Source organism: Pan troglodytes, chromosome 12 (genome assembly GCF_028858775.2).
Source record: "Pan troglodytes isolate AG18354 chromosome 12, NHGRI_mPanTro3-v2.0_pri, whole genome shotgun sequence".
NCBI classification, from domain to species: domain Eukaryota; kingdom Metazoa; phylum Chordata; class Mammalia; order Primates; family Hominidae; genus Pan; species Pan troglodytes.
The window spans coordinates 112,145,636-112,157,640 of NC_072410.2; the positions used below are offsets into that span (position 1 = coordinate 112,145,636).

The 12,005-nt window shown below is 46.0% G+C and overlaps 1 long non-coding RNA gene across 1 annotated transcript; it reads left to right on the top strand.

Moving 5' to 3' along the window:
• The first annotated feature begins 1,594 nt into the window (after positions 1 to 1,594).
• On the top strand, positions 1,595 to 9,786 carry LOC134807776 (uncharacterized). Its single transcript, XR_010149031.1, has 3 exons — positions 1,595 to 1,675; positions 9,152 to 9,224; positions 9,464 to 9,786. It is a non-coding gene; the product is annotated as an uncharacterized LOC134807776 (long non-coding RNA).
• The last annotated feature ends 2,219 nt before the right edge of the window (positions 9,787 to 12,005 follow it).

Consider the following 12,005-nt stretch of genomic DNA (forward strand, 5'->3'; position numbering starts at 1 on the left):
GAGACCATGCCACTGTACTCCAGCCTGGGTGACAGAACAAGACTCCATCTCCCAAAACAAAAAACAAAACAAAACAAAAACAAAAACACACAAATAACTTCTGGACATCATCTGATTAAGAAAATAATAAGGACCTACAGTGTTCCTTGTCTTCCTCAAAATCTTCCTACTCAAAATCTAAAATCTTTCTGGTCTTTCACATCTTAAGTTTCTTGTTTCATAGCTGAATTTGTAATGGATGATGTCTACTGCTGCAGGGGTAGCTTGACATTTTTCAAATAACTTTTTATCTGCTTATATAGGTAATTCTCTCCTTTTCTTTTCTCCAACAAGAATGAGCTTGAAATTTCTCTGTTTTTTAAAAAGAATTTGGCAAACAGAGAAGTATAAGGAAGAAAATAAAAATTACTTGTAATTCTATAATTAGCTGCTGTTAACATTTAAATTCTTTATTACCATTTAATGCATATTCATGTATAGATGCAGATTTGTTTGCATGATTGAGATTATATATTATTCATAAATCTTGGCATTCTGCTGTTTGCTTTCTAAAGATCAAAAAAGTTATCAAATGTATCTTATCAGTAAAGGATAATCCAATGTCATCAGAGTTTACCACAGCTCAGAAATTGAGTAAGATTCTGAAGCCAAATAAAGATGCCTTGTTAAACAACTTACATCTTGAAAAGGTGGCAAGGCGGGCGGGAATCTTGTCCAAGAGGTTGTTTGATTTGCATTTCTCAAAGGCAACCACATGTGTTACCAGTTTTGAGCTGACTTGTGTTTTTCTCTCACAAAGATCAGCCTTTAACAGATAAATAGGGAGAAAACAACAAAAAGTTCTGGAGCCTGCTCCCTTGGTATATTAAAAGAGTATGATTTAGCATTTACACTGTATAAGGAAAGTATTTTTCTTCCATATTTCAACCTGAAGCACCATTTAGCAACCCATTTTCTGTCCCCTCCCTATACAACTTTAAAGTTTCTGAAATCTGCTGCTAAAAGACTTAAAAGTTTGTGTGCCTTAATCACTGCTTTTAAAATACTCCCCAGGTTATGAAAAATATAGTACCCAGGTCATAATAAACACCATCTCTTCCCAGGAATAAAGGCTGGGGAGGAAATGCCAGGAGTCTTGAGTCATCTGTAGCTTATTATGAATTTGGCTTTAGTTAGTTACTTCTGAAATGTTTCTGCAGTTGGCACTGATCGTGCACTGAGCCAGCTGAAGTCTGTGCAACATTGAACAGTCCCGTCAGGTTTGGGAACCAGAAGGGTGAGGCTGGCCTCGTTGGTCTGTTGTCCTCTGGCCACTCCCAGCTGACATATTTTGAACTTCTTTATTACTTCATAGCCATCCGAAGATGATGCTCTTTCCAAATCAGCCCAGATATCCTTGAATCTCAATCAGCTCACGTGGGTTGTTCTGGCTTTTACTGAGAAGAGCCCTGGGGAGTTTTTCTATGGAGACAGATCTATAGTACAGAAAAATGCAAGTAGAATTGTCCCTTGCAAGTCAATACGGTGCTGTAGAAACAGATTAGGCTTTGAAATCAGACAGTCAGAAAAGCCGCTTACACTTGCTATGTTTCAGGTTTCCCAGCTGAAAACAAAGGAGCAAGATTATGCCTGCTTTTTAGGCTTGTTATGAGGATAAGATAGAACAGCATTTCTGGTGAGAGCAACCGAATAAGAGCTCCCCTCACTTCTCCCTCTCCTGCTTTCTTAGGTTTCTTTACGGTTTTACATATTAAGTGCAGCACATTGTAATAATCTCTCGAAATCATCTACCATCCTTCTTCAGGGCCCAAAGTCCTCTCATCTGTATTTTCTTTTTCACCCAAAAAGCCTTTGTGATTTTAGGACAGCCATTGTTATCATTGTCACTGTTTTGGTCAGAGAAATTAAGGCCAGGGAATTCTCAGGATTTGTCCTAGTGTACACAGACAAGGAGAAGTCACCTCTGCTCACTTCCTCATCTAACAAGTTTTTTTTCCCCCCCCCCACAATATTTGCCAGGCACTGTGGGGCATGCAAAAATAAATCAGCATTTTCATACTAGTACTAGAGCAAAGCAAGTCTGATAAACAGAATACTGAGCAGTTCCAACTCACTAAGGTCTGAACACAAAACACTAAGCAGGATGTGATATGTGCATACACACGAGGTGTAGACATACCAGGAAGACCATGATCCTCATTTCACAGATGAGGAAGCAGGCTCAAGGAGATTAACTGAGCTGATCAAAGCACACTTAGTGGTAGAACCAGGTCTTGAACTTCATTCTTCTACCTCCAAGTGTCTCTGGCATTACAAGCTCTAAACCACCCCTCTAGGCCCCATGCAAAGACCTAGTTACTAGCACTCAGCCTGTAATTGCATTCGTTTGTTTGTTTGTTTGTTTGTTTGTTTTTGAGACTGAGTCTGGCTCTGTTGCCCAGGCTGGAGTGCAGTGGCGCGATCTCAGCTCACTGAAACTTCCACCTCCTGGGTTCAAGCAATTCTCATGCCTCAGCCTCCTGAGTAGCTGGGACAACAGGTTTGTGGGTTGGTTGGTTTGTTTTTGACAGAGTCTGGCTCTGTTGCCCAGGCTGGAGTGCAGTGGCACGATCTTGGCTCACTGCAATCTCTGCCTCCAGGGTTCAAGTGATTCTCCTGCTTCAGCCTCCTGAGTAGCTGGGATTACAGGCACCCGCCACCATGCCCAGCTAATTTTTGTATTTTTGGTAGAGACAGGGTTTCACCATGCTGGCCAGGCTAGTATTGAACTCCTGAACTCAGGTGATCCACCCACCTCAGCCTCCCAAAGTGCTGGAATTACAAGTTGGAGCCACTGTAGCTGGCCTACATAAGTTTCTACATAACGTCAGTGGACTTTTTGGTGAGCTGTAAACTGTGGTTAATAATAGTACCTGTCGGCCAAGCGTGGTGACTCACGCCTGTAATCCCAGCACTTTGGGAGGCCAAGGCAGGCAGATCGCCTGAAGTCAGGAGTTTGAGACCAGCTGACCAACATGAAGAAACCTCATCTCTACTAAAAATACAAAATTAGCTGGGCATGGTGGCACATGCCTCTAATCCCAGCTACTTCGGAGGCTGAGGCAGGAGAATCACTTGAACCTGGGAGGCGGAGGCTGCAGTGAACTGAAATAGCGCCCTTGCACTCCAGCCTGGGCAACAAGAGCGAAACTGTCAAAAAAAAAAAAAAAAAAAGAAAAAGAAAAGAGAAGAAAAAAGAAAAGTACCTGCCTCATAAGGTTTTCCCGGGAATTAAATGATATGGCAGAGTGAACAGTGCATATTAAGCAATTGGCAACGGCGTGCTATTAGCATTTACTACTTTAAAAAGCTCCATTCATCTCTGCTTCTTTTCCTCCTTTTATTTCTCACTTCCAAGTTCCTTTTTCTCCTCACAGGGTTCTTTGGGAAGATGCGAATTTTGCCCTATTATAAATATATGGGACATTGCCACTCCTGCATTCAGTCACTTTCAACCTATCTTTGATGGAGTTAGCCTACATGGTAGGTTAACTACATCTTGGAGGTACCACAGGGAATAGGAGAGGTCCCTGACCTCAAGAGTCCTGGGCTGGAGAAAGAAGACAAAGAAGAGAAGGAGTGTGGCTGGTGCTTAGGGAAGAGTCTTTGGGCTACAGCCAAGAGCCCTCTGCAGGAGTTTTGAGCTCTGGCTTTGGAGTCAAAACGATCGGACCTCAAGTCTCAGTTCTGCCACTTACTAGCTGGGCCCTTTCCAAGTTACCCAATCTCTCAATACCCCAGTTTTGAAAATGGGGACTTCAAGTTCAAGTTAGAGAATTGTGATGAAAATGGAATGAGATAACGCATGCAAAATGTCTAAGCATGACTGAGCCTGGTGTGCTCACAGTAAGTGCTCCCATCATTTTATTTAGATTATAGAGTTCAGGAAGGCACTCTGTTCACTGCCAAGTTCACAGTGCTGAATAGACAATATATTTTGGATCACTGCACTTCAAGCAAGGGGCTTAAATGCTGGAGGATGTCTGGAGAATCAGAGGAAGCTGAGTGTAAATGTTTTTGCTCTTAGATCGGTCTCTTAGAAATATGAAATGATTTGAAAGAGACATGAAAATATAACACTATATATTTAAGTACTGGGTATCTACGTTATGGATGAGCGACATCTGTAGCCATTCAATTATGTTTATAAGACTTAAAATTGCAAACAACATATATGTCCAACAAAAGAGGATTGAACAAATTAGTAATTTTGTAATCATGCTGTCATTAAAAACATTTTAGAGGAATATTAAATGACATAAGTGATCATATAATCTCAGCATTTTGGGAGACCGAAGTGGAAAGACTTTGAGACCAGCCTGAGCAATGTAGCAAAACCCCACCCCTATTTAAAAATTAACTAATTAATTAAAAAATAAATGATCATTAACTTTTTTTTTTTTTTTTTTGAGATGCAGTCTTGCTCCATCGCTCAGGCTGGAGTGCAGTGGCACCATCTCGGCTCACTGCAACCTCCGCCTCCTGTGTTCAAGCGATTTTCCTGCCTCAGACTCCTGAGTAGCTGGGATTACAGGCGCCCACCACCATGTCTGGATAATTTTTGTATTTTTAGTAGTGACAGGGTTTCGCCATGTTGGCCAGGCTGGTCTCGCACTCCTGACCTCAGGTGATCCGCCCGCCTCATCTTCCCAAAGTGCTGGGATTACAGGCATGAGCCACCATGCCCGGTCTGATCATTAAATTTTAAGCAGAAAATTCAAAATCAGATTCCAATTCTCAGGCCAGGTGCAGTGGCTCAGGCTTGTAATTCCAGCACTTGGGGAGGCCAAGGCAGGAGGATCACTTGAGGCCAGGAGTTCAAGACCAGCCTGGCCAACATGGTGACTATGGCCAACATAGTCTCTACTAAAAATAAAAAAATTAGCCAGGCATGGTGGGTGCCTGTAATCCCAGCTACTAGCCAGGCTGAGGCAGGAGAATCGCTTGAACCTGGGAGGCAGAAGTTGCAGTGAGCTGAGAATGCGCCATGGCACTCCAGCCTGGGCAACAAGAGCGAAACTCCGTCTCAAAAAGAAAAAGAAAAAGAGAAAGTCCCGTTCTCTGTAATCCCAGTGCTTTGGGAGGCCAAGGTGGGAGGTTCACTTGAGGCCATGAGTTTAAGACCAGCCTGAGTAACATAGTGAGACCCCCAACTCTACAAAAAATAAAAATTAGCCAGGTGCAGTGGCTTGCACCTGTATTCCTAGCTACTCAGAAAGCTGAATACAAGAGTATCACTTAAGCCCAGGAGTTTGAGGCTGCAGTGAGCTATGATTGCATCACTGTACTCCAGGGTGGGTGACAGAGCAAGACCTCCTCTCTGAAAAATAAAAATAAAACCCCAAACCAAATATGGAAAAGGAGAAAACTAGAATAAATCCTGTGCTGCTGAACTGAAACTGGAGGTGCCAGTCTAAACTCCCAGATTTTAAAATGGGTGGATGAAGGGAGAGAGAGAGAGAGAGAGAAATAAACCATTTACTAGCTCTGTTTGCTGGGAGACCTCAGAAGCAATGATTTACCAGTAGCACTGAATATACCAGTAGTCCAGATCTTAGTTTCTAATACCACCATCCACTAAAAGGAACCAGGGAACCTTGGAGAAATGGGTGGCTTCCAGGCTGGATTAGAGGATAGTTAACAGATACGTCAGTTTACTCTCAAATATTTTATACATATAATTAAGTCATTATATAATATATAGTACATATTGTAAGTATATATTAGGTGATATAGAGAACTATGTCATATATATTACATGCCAATATAATAGTCCTATCATATACCCATATCTGTCTATGGAAGTTCCTTGTGCTAGTCTTACAACTTTTCTGTAAGGCTGAAATTTACGAGGCTGGGTACGGTGGCTCACACCTGTAATTTCAGCACTTCCGGAGGACAAAGTGGGCAGATCACTTGAGGCCAGGAGTTTGAGACCGGCCTGGGCAATATGGCAAGACCTCATCTCTACAAAAAATACAAAAAATTAGCTGGGTGTGGTGGTGCATGCCTGTAGTCTCAGTTACTCAGGAGGCTGAGGTGGGAGAATAGCTTGAGCCTGGGAGGTCGAAGTTGCAGTGAGCCGAGATCACATCACTGCACTCCAGCCTGGGTGACAGAGCCAGACCCTGTCTCAAAAGAAAAAAAAAGAAAAAGAAAATAAATTATGTTAAAATAAAAAGTTATCAACCAACAACAGGAAAATCCCTTTGGCAGGCTTCCATTAGTAGAAGTGAGAAGGATGGTCCTGTTCCCACCCCCAGCTCTCAGCCTGGCCCCACTCTGCCTAGAGGACAGTTCAGGAAGCCACAGGCTCCGAGGTCACCCTCCCCTGCTCACTCTGATCTCCATGCGGCTCAGCACACCCCCTCTTCCGTCCCTCTTCCTGTCCCTCCTCCACCCTCCGCCCTTCATCTGTGCTCTCTGGCATTCATGTCCCTCATCCGCAAAACCTCTGGCTCCCAACTTCTTTCAATTTCCCCACCTTGTGTACTCCCCTGAGGACACTGTTTTACTCAGAACCCCTCAGGGGTTGGTTGTTTCCTGTCCCCACACCTACCAGCCCTGGGGCAATTCTCCTTGCTCCATCTTGCCACATCAGGCCCTTCTCCCGCACTCTGCCCTAACTCCCCTTGTCCCCACCCCTAGCTTCCAATCTCGGCATAGACCAGCCCTGGCCAATAGAACTCTCTGTGATGACTGGAATGTTTTATAACGGCACTGCCCAATACGGAAGCCATTGGCCACATGTGCACCTGAAGGAGGCTGGAGAAACTAAGGAACGGTTTTACGTTTCATTTAATTTTCATTACTTGATGTTTTTAAATTCATTAATTAGATAAGTTTATTTATTTAATTATTTTGGAGACAGAGTTTCGCTATGTGGCCTAGGCTGGAGTGCAGTGCTGTGATCTCACTGCAACCTCGGCATCGCAGGCACAAGCCATCCTCCCACCTCAGCCTCCCGAGCAGCTGGGACTATAGGCACATGCCACCACACCTGGCTTATTTTTGTATATTTTGGTAGAGACAGGGTCTTGCCACATTGCCTAGGCTGGTCTCAAACTTCTGAGCTCAAGCAATCCTCCCGCTTTGGCCTCCCAAAGTGTTGAGATGACAGGCTTGAGCCACTGTGCCTGGCCAATTAATTTAGTTTTTGAGACAAGTTCTCATTCTGTTGCCCAGGCTGGTGTGCAGTGGTGCAATCACGGCCCACTGCAGCCTTGTCCTCCTGGGCTCAAGTGGTCCTCCCATCTGAGGCCTCTCCTGAGTAGCTGGTACCACAGGGGCATGCTACCAGGCTCAGCCTTAATATTTGCATTAATTTAAATTGACTACACGGCTGGTGCTACTGTGTTGGGCAGCGACGTGTGGACAAACCGCCCTTTACCCTTCTTTTTATGGTGACCTGCAGACCCCCAAGTTCCTCCCTCTCATTCTAGTCCCCTTCTCCCCATCACTGTTCCCATTCTTACTTATGGGTGTTTTTTTTTTTGTTTTTGTTTGTTTGTTTGTTTGAGACAGGGTCTTGCTCTGTCACCCAGGATGGAGTGCAGTGGCAGGATCATGGCTCACTGCTGCAGCCTCGACCTTCTAGGCTCAAGTGATCCTCCTCCCACCTCAGCTTCCTGAGTGGCTGGGACCACATATAGGTGCATACCCCTACACCTGGCTAACCTACTTATGTCTTCTTTTTTTTAATGGAGCAGGGTCTTACTATGTTGCCTAGACTGGTTTTGAATTTCTGGGGTCAAGCAATCCTTCTGCCTTGGCCTCCCAAAGTGCTGGAATTGCAGGCATGAGCCAGGGCACCTAGCCTATTTATAACTTTTATTTTAAGTTCAGGGGTACATGGCCAGGCACGGTGGCTCACACCTATAATCCCAACACTTTGGGAGGCCAAGGCAGACAGATCGCTTGAGTTCATGAGTTTGAGACCAGCCTCTGGACAACATAGTGAGACCACGTCTGAAAAAATAAAATAATTTTTTAAAATGTTTTAATTAAAAAAAAAATCAAGTCAGCTCAAGCATGACCTGCCCTTGAAACCATTCTTGATCCTCATTTGGGCTTCCGCCCCTGGCATCTCCCATCCCTCTATCACAGCTTTAGTGCCTGATCCCAAAGTCCTGGATTCCTCATCTTTCTGATCTCACACTGCGAGCTACTAGAGGGCACTCCCTTCCTCAGCTCTATATTAATGCCCAGCACCACGCCTGGCATAAAGTAGGTTGTCGGCAAATGTTTGGTTAATATGTGAATTCTTATAATTATTTTGATAAACATTGTGATTTTTAATTCTTTAGTAAGTATATCAAATGTTTAACTATTTGGAAAATATATATTGCTCATTGCCATAAATAATATGCGCTTAATTTGCCAATAGTTGATAAACATTGCAGAAACTTAAAATTCAGAGAACACACACTGTGATTAATAACTTTAGAGGTCAGTAATGTCCAATTCTCAGAAGAATACTTGTCCTTTTTTGTTTATGTTTTTTTGTTTTTTTGTTTTTGAGACAGAGTGTTGCTCTGTCACCAGGCTGGAGTGCAGTGGCGCGATCTCAGCTCACTGCAACCTCCGCCTCCCTGGTTCAAGCGATTATCCTGCCTCAGCCTCCCTAGTAGCTTGGATTACAGGCGCCTGCCACTGTGCCCAGCTAATTTTTGTATTTTTAGTAAAGACAGGGTTTCACCATGTTGGCCAGGCTGGTCTTGACCTCCTGAGCTCAAGTGATCCACCCATCTCAGCCTCCCAAAGTGCTGGGATTACAGGCGTGAGCCACCATGCCCGGCCCCCATCATTTTCTTAAAGAGGTTTTCAAGATCCCACTTATGTTCATGGTTTCACCTATGAACATTTATGCTAATGTGAGTGACCTCCTTCGCTCTCCCCTGGGATTTATTTGGCGGGAGTAGCACACTGATGGATGGAATACAACATCAGGAAATAACAGCATCTTGTCTTTTCAGCACACATCATTTTTAAGGTGTATCCACTTGGGAAATGGGTGCTATGAGAATAGGGAATTTTGGATTTGAATATTGTGAAGGAATAATGGTTCTCAACCACACAAAAACCATGGAATAACAGCACTGGTTTTCTCCAGGTATCCTGTTTGGTGGAAGCCTGCTGAGTCTATTGGCAGAGGGAAGCCATTGCAACTTACGACAGCATACAAGGTAGGACTTTTGAGATGTCAGTAGAAACAGGGGTGCACTGGTCCCTTCCTAGGAGGGGCAGAGGGTGTCAAAGGCATCTGTGGGTCTGGGTTGGGTGCGAGCCTGAGCCTCGTGAGCATTGTGGAAGTTGCCCAAGAGTGTGGAGTTTGATGGGGGGGGGCCCTCATGTTGTAGACCATACCTCCCGTCTGCTTCCCGGGAACCTCTGCTTCTTCCCAATCTGCCTTTGTCCTCCCTAGATCCTAAAGCCCTGCAGCTCCCTGGAGCCATCTTCTGGAGTAAACAGACCCTGCAACATCATCCACTTGCCTCCACCCCCTGCCATAGCCCTCACCTGAGGATGCTGTGGGGAACTGCAGGTCTCCGCCCTCCAGGCTGCTGCTGCCAGACCCCGATACCTCCACACTTGTGTAGAAGCCCCTGCTCCCCAGGGCTCCTGCCATCCTGCTGAACACCCTCTGCCCCTCCTAGGAAGGGAGCAGAGAAAGTCATGTGTGTCTGCAATGATGGGTTCGCGGGAGACGGTCAGATCCACTAGGGAAGCATCTGCATCTGCCTGGCTCACCACATGGTAAAGCTAATAAACAGTAACTATTTCCCTGAATGAACAAATGAACGATGAATGAATGAATGTTAACACCTGCCCACTCCCCGTCGCACGGTGAATACTCAGGCATCTAGCTTTAGAGCAGTATTTCGCTCCAGCCCAAGAAGGGTGGCTTGAGTGCCCCGTGGAGGACACCGGATGGCCGCCTCTGTGCACCTTCACTTCCTCCACTCCAAGGCCTTCCCTTTTCTCTCCCTTCAGGTGCCCACTCCTGTGCCACACCCTGTACCTTGTCATCACCTGAAACTGCTCCGCCCGTGAAATCTTGAATACCAGTACCCCACTCTCTGACCCCACCTCCATCCCCCACGCCTGCCTCCCACCACACCTTCCCCTTAACTCACACACCGCCTCTGCTCCCTCCCACCCCATCACCTCCTCCTGGTCCTGTTTCTCTTCCAGCCAAGCCTGAACCCCAGGCTGCCTGAACCTCCCTCTCATCAGCACCTTTCCTTCTCTGTGCCTCACCTTGTTTCAGCAGAACCCCAGCCTAGCTCAGCACTTTTTTTTTTTTTTTTTGAGACAGGGTCTTCCTCTGTCACCCAGGCTGGAGCACAGGACTCAAGGGATTCTCCCACCTCAGCCTTCTGAGTACCTGGGGTTACAGGCACCATGCCTGCCTAATTTTTTTATTTTTTGTAGAGATGGGGGGGTCTCACTATGTTGCCTAAGCTGGTCTCGAACTCCTGGCCTCAAATGATGCTTTCATCTCAGCCTCCTAAAGTGCTGGGATTACCGGCGTTAGCCACTGTGCCTGGCTACATTTTTTGTTATATCACAATATCACCCTCTCCCAGGGTTGCCTCTTTCTTCTTAGCTCAGGGGATGCAGCACCTGGGGTTCAAGGTCATTACCACCTCCTGTTTGGACACAGAATCCTCCCCAGCTCCCCATCAGCTATCTCCTCATTTTCTTTTATCTTCAGACTCATTAGATTGACCCCTCCCCTCAGCTGGCAAACATGCACCACTGCCTTCTGTCCTAACGCCATCCTCCTTGGTCCCTGATGCCCATCAGCCGTCATCTAATCTCTCTCCTTCCCTGTGCATCTCACCTCCTCAGAAGGGAGGCCTCATCACAGTCGTTAGCACCTGCCTGCACATACATGCACTCCCCTGACAGGGGAGGACCCACCTGCACGTGCATCAGGCTCATGGCTGGGGAGAGCCAGGAAAACATGACAGACAAGGCCGCCGACCTCCTGAAGCCTACATTCCAGTGCAGAAGGGAGGAAATCGGCAAGCAGCTAGGTAACTAAAAATGAGAAGCGCACACATTCTTTTAAAGTCCTATGAAGAAGATAAAAAGAGGCAACGAGACTGAGCAGACTGGACACGGGGTCTCACACCTGTAATCCCAGCACTTTGGGAGGCCAAAGTGGGGAAGGGTGGGACATAATTTGAGACCAGCATGGGCAACATAGTGAGTCCCCATCTCAAAAAAAAAAAAAAAAAGAGAGAGAGAAAGAGACTGACAGAAACTGAGAAAATGCACTTCAGTAAGTGTTCTTTCTGAAGCAACAACAGTGCCTGAAAGTTTATTTCTTTATTTATTTTTGAGACAGAGTTTTACTCTTGTTGCCCAGGCTGGAATGCAGTGGCACGATTTCGGCTCACTGCAACTTCCGCTTCCCAGGTTCAAGCGATTTTCCTGCCTCAGCCTCCTCAGGAACTGAGATTACAGGTGCTCGTCACCACACCCAGCTAATTTTTGTATTTTCAGTAGAGATGGGGTTTCACCATGTTGGTCAGGCTGGTCTCAAACTCCTGACCTCAGGTGATCCACCCACCTCGGCCTCCCAAAGTGCTAGGATAACAGGCGTGAGCCACTGCCCCCGGTCTAGTGCCTGAAAGTTTGGAATGATCCAGATATGTAAGGAGTGGAGGGAAGAGCATGAGGGGCCCTGGGAACAGAAAATGCAGTGCCCAGGGCTAAGAAACCGCATGGCTTAGGGAAAGCAAGTGCGGGTGGGTGCCACGCCCTCCTCAGCCCTCCACAGCCTGGTTTCTTCCCCTGCCACTGCCTTGGAAGCCACACTCTTCTCCTTTGTGAGCCCAGTGAGAGGGTTCTGCCATATTGATTAGTCCTCCCTGCTCTATTTCTCCTTCCTTGATCTTCTCTTCCGGAGCCACCCCCTCTGGTGACTTCCATGACTCGGAGCACCCCCACCCTCC